Raw genomic sequence first — 13609 nt, 5'->3', positions numbered from 1 at the left:
GGACCTCCTGATTTTGAGTGCTCCATCTCAGTTCTTAACAAGGCATTAATTATCTGAAGGTAATTTTCCTATGAAGCTTGGAAATTCCTTCTTCCCCACCTCTTAAGCTTGTTACTGTTACAGGCTTGCTGGTTTGTGTGCAGAACTTGCAAGTCCTTTGGTCCAAGAACTGCAACCCTAACAAGCAGTCATTTCATTAGCTGTGAGCATGTGACCAGGGCATATTAGTTTAAATCGGAGCTGAACAACGGACAACAACTCTGTTGTGCAGCAACTTTCAGGGTTTCAAATGTATTGGAATGGAAATAAAATCTTTTGAACATTTTCACAAAAAATTGTGTGTGTGGCTATAGTATTGGCCTTGGATGTGGGAGACCCAGGTTTCAGTCCTTGCTCTGCCTGATTGTGAGCAGTTTTCGTCCCAGATGGCTCTGAATCAGGCAGAGCAGGGACTGAAATCTTGGTCTCCTACTCTTTTATTTATTATTTTATTTTTCAGTTCAACCCCTGAACTGAAAATTTGATTATTTGTCCAACCCTCGATGGGAACCCTCCCTTGCCATAGCATGGAGGGAGGAGGAGAGAATCTTCCCAAACAAACCCAGGGACAGATTTTCTGCCCCTTCCCACTCTAGCACCTGTACATTGTTCCAGCAGTAGCTAGAGCTTGTGCTGAAGTTGCAGTGAACCATGAGAGGCTTCTCTCAGCACAGACACAGCATAGGACTCAGTTTTATGCTTCCTCACCCTCATAAGCCTTAGTTGAGGCGACAGTTCAAAAGTGGGACCGGGAAGTTCGCTGCCCCATATATGGTGCTAAGAGGATTGTGGGTGGCATGGCATCCAGTAAGATGGGAGAGAAGCACTATCTTCCCATTTGGTCCCCATGTCAGGCTGTGCACAGGGTTGAGTTTGGGTCATTCTTCCAAGGAATTAGTAGAGGAAAAAAGCTGTAACATGGAAGAATTAAAAAAATCAATCTGAAAACAAATCTTACTTTGAGATAATTGACATAACTAGAATGACAGTGGTACTTTAAAATATGATTTTCCAGTTGGAGGTGTTCCATCTTCTCTGTGCCTCTGTTCTCCCCTGGTCTGTTTAGACTATAAGTTCTTCAGGGCAGTAACTGTCTACTACTCTGTTTGTACAGTGCCTGCCACAATGGGGTCCTGACCTCTGATGGAATTTCTAGCTACTACTGGAATACAAATCAAATAATTGAAAAGCAACTTAGGCCATACTTAATGTAAACCAATGAGTAAAGTTGCTTTTTGTTTATTGCGCTTTGCTTCTTTCCAATATTATTTGGAGTTTATGCATTCTGTGCTGTGTGTCATCTTGTGAAGCCATTACATTCTGCAATTCAAGGCCCATCTAACTATTGCTATATTTTTCTTGAAAATCATTTTAAAATATAATTCATTCTTAAAAAATTAGACTTCCAGTGAAATTAATTAGCATTAAAATACCTCTCCACATTCTAGTAACTAGGATTCACAAGGCATAATATATGAGACGAGAGTTTCTGCTCTTTACATGTTATACTAACATTTCAAATATATTACATCTAATACAAAAATCATAAGTATAGATATAGAAGTGTGGATTTCAGTGATTAGGGGGTCTGATCCTGCAGTCACATCTGTATGGGTGGACCCCTGCACATATGTGGAGCCCTTGGCAGGGATCTGCCCATATAGATCTGATTCCAGGATTAGGGCCTATATGTATGTATATACATGATCATGCATATATAAGCCTTAAGTTAGAACTGCTGGAAGCAGGTGCAGTTCCCCTTAAATCAGTGCAGTTGCACCTGCTTACACAAGTTCTGGATTTGGCTTATAGCCTATAAAACAACTTGGCTGGGATCCTGTTTCATGTGTGTGAAAGAGTGCTATCTAAATGTGAGGGACTGTTGTTATTACCAAACCTTACCATTCCAGCTATCTGTTCATCCATCAGACAGTATTTTGGTGCAAGGAGGAAAGATGATCATTACATTTTGATGGCAATCCTAACTTGAGTTATAAATATTTCAGTGGATGAAGAACTGTTCAGGGAGAAAGGCCAATGCTGCCAATAAGACATTAAAAACAAAAAAAGGGCTCTCTCTTTCTCTGCAAAGCTATTTTTCTCTTCAAATGAGCCATTTCACAATGTCAATAAGATGCTCCAAGGTGATATTTCAGGACACCAGCACGTGGAAGGTGTTCATGCTTTCGCCTCATGACTGACATACAATTCTCCCCCAAGGAGTTCCCCCAAGGAGTTCAGTATTGATTCTGCAAAGGGCAGAGAGAGCCCTACTGGGTGAGCCACAGGTGAGCATGCTGGGGATGAAAGTGCCTCACTTAGGGTGATTCTGGTCACACTACTGGAAGCTCAATGGTGATTCAATGATTCTTGCAGAAATATTGCTTTTACACGAGTGCTTGCTAAGTACCTCACTTCCATAGCATGGCTGAGGCCTCTGCACTATTACTGCAACCATACCCAGTCTCTTGCCTCCCTTATGCCCCTTTTTTGGGGTGCTGTGTACTCCTTCCGAAGGGGGGTACAGAAGCAGGCTCACCATATTGCACATGGGATACTTTTCAGAACATCCTACTATGGTGGTCTGCTGAGAGCATGTATTGTGCATCAGGAGATGCTCACCTCTCCTCTGCATTTCACTCTGAGCCACTTACTGGCCCACAGAAGCAACTCCTTTTGTTTAACCACGATGAGTTTCAGTCACTGCTTCCCCAGCTCTTTCTGAAGCTATAGGAAACTGCCCGATCACTTGGTGTTTTACGCATGAAAGAACGGCACTGGCCAAGAGCACACTGCTAGGGAACAGTCACTAGAGGGTGCCATGCTTGAACCTCCTGCTGCTCCTGAGTCCCAAGCAGCCCCGCCCTCTACACCATATCTTATCCTCAAAACAGACATTCTGTTCTGTCAAGTCAATAAGATGTTTCTTTCCTCTTTTGGCTTGACTGTGATTCTAGTTTTTCCAGACAGACCAGAATGGTTTGTTACTAAGTTTCCTACTTTGCATTTTTAAGATATTTCCCCCCCCCCATCTTAATTCTTAATTACTCAACAGACCAACACAATTCCAAAAAGCCACTCCCAATTTGTGGGTTAATAAGTTTTTAGTGTTGATACCTCCAGGACAGATCTGGGAACTTCTCTAGCCTCCTTTGGTAAATATAAACATTAAGGAACAGATTCTTTCTCTCAGTCACACTGGAATAAGCCTGCTGACTTCAAGAGAAGACATTGGCCCCATTTCATGTATTTCTTTTTTTCCAATTTAAAGAGTATTTTAGGTTAGAGTAGCACTCAGAGTACCTGAGGTGGAGTGGCTTAGGTAGGTTTCCACTACACCTGCCCAACTCCACAGGGCTGCTAGGGCTCAGTTTAGACCCTCAGGATTCTTCTAAGTGACTCCCCCCTTCTAGGAGCTCCCAAGGTGCCCTTACAATGATGGGGATCACTTCCTCCCAATTCCATACCCCCCCTCATACCCCTGACCCCTGGGGGAGGGGGAGGAAGAATAGAAACAGGAGGGAGTGGCATAACTTGCTATACCAGCTTTATACCATTTAGGGACCCAGCTGACCACTTAGGGCAGCTTTACGCTGCCAGAGGGGCACAAAGAGAATTTAGCAGGGCCAAGGTTCTAGACCCTTATTTTTTTTTTTTTTGTAAAAAATGAGAAATAAAGAGAGAGAGAGAAAAAAAATAATATACAGGAAGGGATATTTCTAAAAGGGAGAGTGAATACATTACATAAGATTACAACTGTAGCACAAACCAATAGATGCTGGCAAATTCAAACATAGGAATTGCCAGACTGGATCAGACCCAAGGTCCATCTGTTTCAGTACCTTGTCTCCCAACATGGGCCAGCACCAGATTCGTCAGAGGAACAAGTCCCCAGGGAAGATGCTTCAGGTACAGAATAACCTGTCTCCAGAGAGAGTTTCTTCCTAGATCTCACTAGTTAGAGCTTGGTTTATGCCTTGAAGCATGAGTCCCTAATAACAATCTTGGGTATTTTTTCATATTTTGCATGGCTGTATTTCAGCCTTAGCTGCTGTTATTTACTCCTCCCCTCTGCATTGACAATGGCAACATTTGTGAAGGGGCACACATTTCATGAACGGTTGCAGCTAACAGATTTTTCCTCTGCAGGTACAGATTCTCACACATCAAACTTTTCCATGAGTGGAGGTGGAGTTGGCATAGATCAAATGGAAGGACTCTTCTTTACAGTTCTTAATGCAGTGAATGTATAAGAGTGGGCATAGATCTTCTTTTATACAAACCTCCTGGCAGTCCTCCTGTTCTGTGCCAAGGTGCTCAAAGCACCACAGGCCTGGCAGGAGTACTCTGAGAAAAACAAGGCTTACACACAGCTGTGAGTTATTGGCTTTATTGAAGGTTAGTGACTGCAACGGGGACTCCAAGCGTTGCAGTCACGGAGGCGGGGAACCCAGCACACCGGAGCTTTGCCTGGGATGGAGTCCGACGGAGGGGCAGACAGTCAGCATTAATAAGTATTATACAAAAACAGCTCATGAATATAAAGTTAGGTGCTTTTTAAAGGGGGGCTTTCTACTACCTGGTGAAGGGCCATGCAAAGCAGCTGTGTCCTTCAAGAACTGTCTCCTACAATAACAAAGCAGCTGTGTCCTTCAAAAACTATCTCTATCCCACAATAACGAAGCAGCTATCTATGTCCCACAGTAATCTCAGCTCGAGAAAGCGGAAGTTCCCTGGCTAGGCCGTAACAAAGTCTTCCGCAGTCCCTTACACCTCCTAATACATTGGTAAGGTTGGCCTTTTAGACTAACTGCATTGCCATGTTGACTCGCTTCATTACTGCAGTGTATCTACTACAAGGTGGCTTGTGACACGCACATCAAATAGGAATTTGGGTGGCATTTGTAACATAGGTTTAACATTATATATGCATGGCTTTCACATTAAATATGCAATAATGTAATAATCACAATGGCAAAATATGTCTACCTAGTTTTATATAATATCATAGTAACCAATCTGCTGCAGAACAATATAACTATTGTTTAAGTAGCATCACAGATGAGCACAGCACTTTAGAAAGCAGAAAGAGCAAACTGAAGTCAATGGAGCTACATGGATTTGTACCAAGTCGTAAATCTTTAGTCAGGTCCCCAGAAGCATTTGCTCTAAACTGAACAGATTCGGTGCAAGCACAAAGGCACAAAGAAGGGGAAGGTAAAGCCGTAGTCTGTACACAGTGAAAGGCTAGTTGAATCATCTGTGCAGGAGACAGAGCTTTCTTGGAGGCTGGTTCAAGAGCATGGAACAAACTCCCACAGGAACTATGACCATCACAGATCTCATCACCTTCTGTTTCAAGGGCAGGGTGCACCTCTTCAACGCTACCTTCTCTACTATAAACACCTAACAGTGTGTACAGCTAAAAAAAATCAAAAACAAAACCCTACCAAAACACAATTCTCCCCTGGGGAGAGAATGAGAGAGAACAAACCACACATAAGGAATATTAATCACACTGCTTAGTGCATGACAGGAAGGCACTCAGATACTACAATGGTGAGGGGTGGTATAAGACCCTGAATAGAATAGAACAGATTTTCAGGAGAGATTTGGAGGAGGAGGTGCTGGTAGAAGGAAGCTGTTCAAATCAAATGGAGAATGTTAATAAAAAGACCTGGAGTCAGGAGTGGGAGAGGGTGACAGAGGGTCTGACCCGAGAAAGTATTCAAAGCAAGAAGGACATACTATTTAGATACAAAATAGAGCTGAATCTGTAATTTTTTCATCTGTCAATTTTATTTGTCCACAAAGTACCCTGCACACCTCTGATGCTGTGTAAGTAATAAATAATAATATTATTGGAGTGGTGAGAGAGGAGACGGATTTTATTAGTATGTAAGAAAAGCAGGTTTTTAGCCAGTAAGAGTAGAGGAAAAAGGAAATACTATCCTCTCACTAACATCACTGAAAAAAGTATAATCTGCAAGGCAGTATAGTCCAGTGGATAGGGCACTGGCTTGGGAGTCATGAGACCTGCATTTGATTTATTATGATGTAACCTTGGGCAAGCCACTTCTCTTCTCTGTGCTTCAGTTTCCCCATCTATAAAATGGATGAGGGCTTAAATTCTCACAGAGTATTTTCCAGAGCTCCGGGGCTTGGGAGGTGCTGGGCTCGGGGCTTCAGCCCTGCGGAGCACACTGGGACTTGGGGCTTCAGCCATATGGGAGACACCTGGGCTCCTGTGGGTTTGAAAACATTTACCGGAGCTCTGCTCTGGATGGCTCCAGCTGAATTTAAGCCCTGAAATGGACAAAGCCATACTTGTCTTCTTTTGGACAGTCTTTTGTGATCTACTGATGAAAAGCTCTATGAACGGGATAAATATGATTAATATTATGGACTGGACTCTGCACGCATGTGTAAATCTGGAGTAACTCCACTAACTGCAAAGGAAATACTCCAGATTTACACTAGCACAACTGCAGAATCTCCTATGCGGGGAGTAGGGGCATTTTGTCTTGAACCCCCTCAATTTGTGAGGGCCCCCAAACAGAGTGGTGTTGTGCCTGGCTCATAGGGTTTGCAATGCTAGTAACTGAAATTTGGCCTGAAGGCCCCTCTGTCATAACATGAGAACAATCTTTAATGTGAGAAGGGCTGTGCACTAATATCAAGCCATGGGGATGCATTCCTGAAAAAACAATTTTTTGACATTACTCATAGAGACTTACAAATAACTCAACACAAGTTTGCCAGCATTCCAATCTTGCATGTAACCCAGGTTTTTATTCAGGTTAAAAGCTATGCAAGGAGTCTCTGAACAAGAGCATAACTGGCAGCAGAGAGTCTTTTTAACATTGTACAGAAAAAAAATACCAAGATGAAACTGAAGTTCGTTGATGTTTTAACATCCTCTTTCCCAATTTGTATACAACAACCAGAAACTCATTTTTATAGAGGACCAAATTCTCAGACAACATGCAAATTTCCCCAAAACATAACTGCACATATCCTGCAATACTGACATTACATTGCACCTAAATCTTGACTAGTAGCAGATACACTTTTAGTCTCCAACAGTGTAGATTACTCCTGCTTCCAGCATAATCTACTTGAGGGGCATACACACATAAATATGCCAATCATGCCCCTACCTACTATAATTGCTTCAGAACACCTCTCTACAACTCCTGTCATGGAGACCCTTGAAGTGTGTGTGTGTGGGCCGATGTCTCTGTGGGTATTGGAAGGAGCCAAGATCTGGGTAGACTACATCTGACCATATTCTCCCCACCCAGTCCCACCCCCTTTTTTTTTTTCTGGTAGGTACTTTTGAACAGCATCCTACCAGAATATATCGAATAGTATTTACTCTAATGCTTCAAAATAGCTGTATCATATCACACAAGGACTTTGGTCCAAATAGTCCATTATTTGTTGTCCTTCAGGGAATGCTGAAAAGCTTATCTTTTTAGCCAAGCCTTTAGGAAGGGATGGGCCTAATAGGGTTGAGATTAATGGGAAAGGAAAGTGTTGGACAATTTTCTTTTTTGTATTAGGAACTGAAGAGGTCCTTGGCCTGTATAAATTGGCATAGCCTGATTGGCTTCAGTGCCAGTTTACAGCAGCTGAGGATCTGACCCCAGATCTTGTCTTTCATGACAGCTATCTTCCTCCATCACATTTGTGCATGTTAATTTCTTATTGCAGAACCTAATTTTAGGCATGCTGGGCTGTGAGAGTGTTATTGCACTGACTCAAAATATGCCATCATAGAGGAGATACATGAGGGTGGGCTAGAAGAATTGCCACCAAGATCCACTCCTGCATGAATCTAGAGACTAAAACCCTGACATGGGCATCATCATAGCCTATTTGCAGGTTGGGTGGGTGTATTCCATCCCACCCCACTCCTGCTTAGTTCCTCATAAAAAGCCAGATTGTTTGGGCTTTATGCAGAGTGCATTTCATCATCAGAGAACTTTGCAACCACTAGACCTGGTTCTCTTCTCACACAGTTTTACACCTCTGTAACTCCATTAGCTTCAATCAGAATTTACTTCTCCTACGCACCAGTGTAACTGATGGTAGAAACAGGCCCTTAACCAATAATGAGTTCCCTGAAGTAGGTAACTATTATTATCCCTATTTTCCAGATGAGGAAATTGGGGCAGAGTTTAAACAACTTGCCTAAGGTACAGTGTCTGAACAGGCTTCAGCCAGTAAAGGGAGCTTACCCTATACTGGGGTTATCTATACTGTCACATAGGCCCAGAAATTTTGCAAAGGGAAGAGTATTTTGAGATTGTTTCTTAGTGGCTTTTAACAGCACAAAATGCATAAAACACAAAATTAGATTCCAACCCATTTCCTCATCATAGGAAATAACTCAGTTTAAACACAACAAAGTGAACTTTCATTTTTAACTCCTAGCTGCTCCATGTTACAGATGTTTCAAAATTGTTAGATTTTACTGCAGCAATAAGATCTCTTACATGAGTTCTTTTAGGAATACAAAAAATACCTGGGGCCAGATCCTCATTTGGTGTAGAGTGATTTCAGAGGAGCTATACTAACTTACATCAGCTGCAGGTCTGGCCTCTTATGTAAAAGTCTGTCTTTCATTTCCTCATGCTTCCTTGTCTGATCTTTAATTTACACAAAATGGTTTTCATTAGATGATAAAAAAAAAAGACCATGAGTCTCTCTTAAGAACTGTCTACTATTTCCTTATGGACACACAAAAGATTTTTGAGTTAGGGAGATCAGTGGTTCAGTGAGTTATGCTGCCTAGATCTGTATATAGATAGGATGCGCTCAGCATGGAACTCTCTATTTCTGTGCTGAAAGGAAGGAGTTGGCTGCTTTCATAATAACATTTTCCTTTTCCCCAGAGTCCATGGCTGGGGCTCAGGACTTATGCATAGTAAGGTAAAGAACCGGGGAGGCAGGAAATCTGTGAAAAAGTGAATGCATCCTGAGGCTGCACTAACTATTCGAGATTCCTAGATTTTAAGGCAAGAAGAGATCATTACGATCACCTAATCTGATCTCCTGCTAACACGGACCACAAAATTTTATCTGGAAATTCCTGTAATGAGCCAAGTAACAGTGGCACTTCCCCTGTGTTGTAGAATTCCCCCTTATGGAGAGGTCCCAGAGGTAGCAGTGGACAAAAAGCCATGCTTCCAGGAAGCCAAAAGTATATACAGGAGACTGCAGACTAGAGCTGGGCAAATAATGGATTTTTTTGTTCACTGGCAATTTTGAAAAATAAATAAATTTTTAAAAAAGTTTTGTTTTGCGTCAAACCAAAAATGAAAATTTTCAATAGTTTTGGGAGAATTGAAAAGTGGAATTTTTTTTTGCATTGCATTAAAATTAAACATTTCACTTTGATTTGACCTGAACATTTTCATTCTGATTTTGACGGAAGCAAAGGATTAGATTCACTAAACATGAAGAGAAGGGGAAAGAGAAGTAGGTTACCAGGGGCAGGGGCAAAGAAAAGGTCAGTTGTGACCTTTAGCTTCGTGGTTAAGGCACTTGTCTGGGTTGGGGGAGATTCAGGTTTAATTCCCTCCTCTGCTTGATATAGAGAAAAGATTTGAACATGTGTTTCCTGCAGCCTAGGTGACTAACCTAACCACCAAGCTGTAGAATCAGTCTCATGGTCTTTTCTTGGCCAATGTCTATTCATTATGTCAGTATGAATGACAATTAATAGTCATTGGACAAGAGAGAGAGTGTGAGACTGACTCTGTACCCTAGGATATGGGAGACCCAAGACCCTGCTCCAATGACTGTTTAATTATTTATACACAATGAAATAGTTTCAACAGGAGAGAGTGAGAAATATCCACACCACAATTCCTGTAGCCCAGTGGCTAAGGCACTCTTCTACAGTTGATACAAAGGCAAATCCCTTCTCCATCTCAGCCTTTCAGTCTCTCACATCTTGACTTCTGCTGCCTTCCCTACACCCACATCACTAGTCCATAAACTATAGCTGATAAAATAATCTTCCTTAGCTGTTTCTACAACTACATCATCCCTACTTTAAATCCTTCTACTAGCTCTTCATTTTCTAGTGCATCAAATGTCAGCTTCGTCTCTTCACATTCATGACCCTTCACAGCTCTACACCTCTGCGCTTACCCATTTTTGTCTATAGTACGTTTATATTTGATCTGGCAGGTGTGATTCCTAGCTCATGTAGATGTACCTGTGCAATGTGTGCTGAAGCTAGCACCTAAAGATAGCAGTGTGGCCGCATTGACGCAGGTGGCAAGCCTGAACTGCCACCAATGGACACACTGCTCTTTTTAGGTGCTAGATCGAGTATGTCTACATGAGCTGCAAATCACACCTACCAGCTCAAATGTAGACATGCCCTATGTCAGTGTCACTCTCTGCCCAGCCTTGATCACTCAAGTGTCCATTTCTTCCACAACTGTTTCTGCACTCTCATCCATGCTACCCATTGCTTATGAAATGCTTTTCTTGAATCGATCAATAAAGCCGCTACCATGATGTCCATGCTTTGGACAAAGTGTTTGTTGTTGAATGTAAAATTGTTATGAGCGAGGATGAAATGGATGAGGTTGGCGATGTGTTTGGGGTGGAGATCTGAGGGTTGTCCATTGTCTTGTAAATATTTGAGGCAGCTATGTCTTCGTTGTGAAGGATGTTGGTGTATAGGGAAGTGACATCCGTGGTGGCAAGGATGGTGTTTTGAAGGAGGTAGTTAATGTTGCAGTTTGTGGAGGAAGTCGGTTTTGTCCTGGAGAAAGCTGGCCCTTTTTGTGGTGAGTGATTGGAGGATGGTTTTTATGAGTCCCGATATTCCTTCAGTAAGAGTGCTGAGGCCGGATATGTGGCCTTTGGTCACATGTCCCCATTGATTCTAGTTTAAAACCCTTCTCACTAGGTTAACCAGTCTGTAGTCTGTATTCTATTGTTGTTAAACAGTGCGATTAATTGTGCAATTAATCGTGATTAATTTTTTAATTGTGCAATTAATTGCGATTAATATTTTAATCGCTTGACAGCCCTAATTTTGACCCATATGTTACCTTCCTGTGCCAAAGTGAGCACTGGGGAAGAAATCAATATAAATCTGTATGGAAATCCAGAATCCCCATTGGAGCAACAGGACCAAATTTCCGCTCTAAGTTATACTAGTGCAATTCTGGAACAACTCCATTGCAGCCAATAGAGTTATTTTGGATGTATGCCTTTGTCACAGAGAGCAGAATTTTGCCTAAACTAAGATCGACAGTGGTAGGTGACCAAAGCCCACAGGTAAGACCTGGGAGGAGGGTCAGAATCTGGGAGGGGAAGCATGGGCTGTTATAGCAGAAATAAGGGAGAGACAAGACAGAACTGGGGGTGGGAAATCAAGTCAGTTTCTTAGATGTCTGTATACTAATGCGAAAAGTATGGGGAATAAGCAGGAAGAACTCGAAATGCTAGTAAATAAACACAACTATGACATAGTTGGCATCACTGAGACTTGGTGGGATAATACTCATGACTGGAATATTGGTATAGAATGGTACAGTTTGCTCAGGAAGGACAGGCAGGGAAAAAAGGGAGGGGGTTTTGCCTTATATGTTAAAAATGTATACGCTTGGACTGAGGTTGAGGCTAGAAATAAGAGAGAGACTTGTTGAAAGTCTCTGGGCAAGGCTAAAAGGGGTAAAAAAACAAGTTGAACTTACAAATATAGAATTATGTAAAAAAACCCCTGCATTCAAGAATAAAACAATGTAAAATTTTAGAGCCTGCAAGTTTACTCAGTCCTACTTCTTGTTCAGCCAATTGCTCAGACAAACAAGTTTGTTTACATTTGCAGAAGATAATGCTGCCTGCTTCTTGTTTACAATGCCACCGGAAAGTGAGAACACGCGTTCTCATGGCACTGTTGTAGCCGGCATCGCAAGACATTTATGTGCCATAGGTGCTAAAGAATCATATGTTCCTTCATGCTTCAACCACCATTCCAGGCTACACGCGTCCATGCTGATGACGGGTTCTGCTCGATAACAATCCAAAGCAGCGTGGACTGACTCATGTTCATTTTCATTATCTGAGTCAGATGCCCCCAGAAGAAGGCTGATCTTCTTTTTTGGTGGTTCGGGTTATGTAGTTTCTGCATCGGAGTGTTGCTCTTTTAGGACATCTGAAAGCATGCTCCACACCTCGTCCCTCTCAGATTTTGGATGGCACTTCAGATTCTTAAACCTCAAGTGCTGTAGCTATCTTTAGAAATCTCACATTGGTACCTTCTTTGCATTTTGTCAAATCTGCAGTGAAAGTGTTTTTAAAATGAACAACATGTGCTGGGTCATCATTTGAGAGTGCTATAACATGAAATATATGGCAGAATGCAGGTAAAATAGAACAGGGGACATACAATTCTCCCCCAAGAAGTTCAATCACAAATTTAATTAACACTTTTTTTTTAATGCTCATCATCAGCTTTGAAGCATGTCATCTGGAATGGTGGCTGAAGCATGAAGGGGCCTATGAATGTTTAGCATATCTGGCACATAAATACCTTGCAATGCCAGCTACAAAAGTGCCATGCAAATGTCTGTTCTCACTTTCTGGTGACATTGTAAATAAAAAGTGGGCAGCAGTATCTCCGGTAAATGTAAACAAACTTGTTTGTCTTAGCGATTGGCTGAACAAGAGGTAGGACTGAGTAGACTTGTTGGCTCTGAAGTTTTACATTGTTTTGTTTTTGAGTGAAGTTATGTAACAAAAAAAATCTACATTTGTAAGTTGCACTTTCACAATAAAGAGATTGCACTACAGTACTTGTATGAGGTGAATTGAAAAATACTATTTCTTTTGTTTATCATTTTTACAGTGCAAATATTTGTAATAAACAATATACAATTTCATTTCAATTACAACACAGAATACTATATGAAAATGTAGAAAAACATCCAAAATATTTAATACATTTCAAGTGGTATTCTATTATTTAACAGTGCGATTAAATCTGCGATGAATCATGATTAATTTTTTTAATCCCGATTAATTTTTTGAGTAAATCGTGTGAGTTAACTGAGATTAATCGACAGCCCTAGTCAAAATAAATACAGGTCAAATTCTGTTCTCAGATATATCAATATAAATCCATACTAACTGCCTTCCATGATGTTATTATGGACTTACGTCAGTGTAAAAGAGGATGAAATCTAACCCTAACTTGGGGATCCTCTGTTGGCACAGATTGGTAATAGGCTTCAGAATTATGATGGAGCTGAGAGTGCTTGTTGTACTATTTTCTACCTCTGTTTCAGATACATTTAAACATGAAATAATTTTAAAATAATTCAATATACACAATAATGTTCTCATTGTGAGTGGCTGGTCAGCTACACTGAAAGATAAGATGACTTATTAAACTAAACCTGAATAAATCTGAATAAATAAATCTCCCTGTATTTCTCCTTAAGAAAAATAATGAATAAGGCCCCTATCCTGAAAACACCTACACAGGTGCTTAACTTTGCTACTATGAGCAGTCCTGTTGAAATCAATGGAACTG

Source organism: Dermochelys coriacea, chromosome 1, assembly GCF_009764565.3.
Source record: "Dermochelys coriacea isolate rDerCor1 chromosome 1, rDerCor1.pri.v4, whole genome shotgun sequence".
Taxonomy (NCBI): Eukaryota; Metazoa; Chordata; order Testudines; family Dermochelyidae; genus Dermochelys; species Dermochelys coriacea.
Note: the sequence above shows the minus strand (reverse complement) of the source record.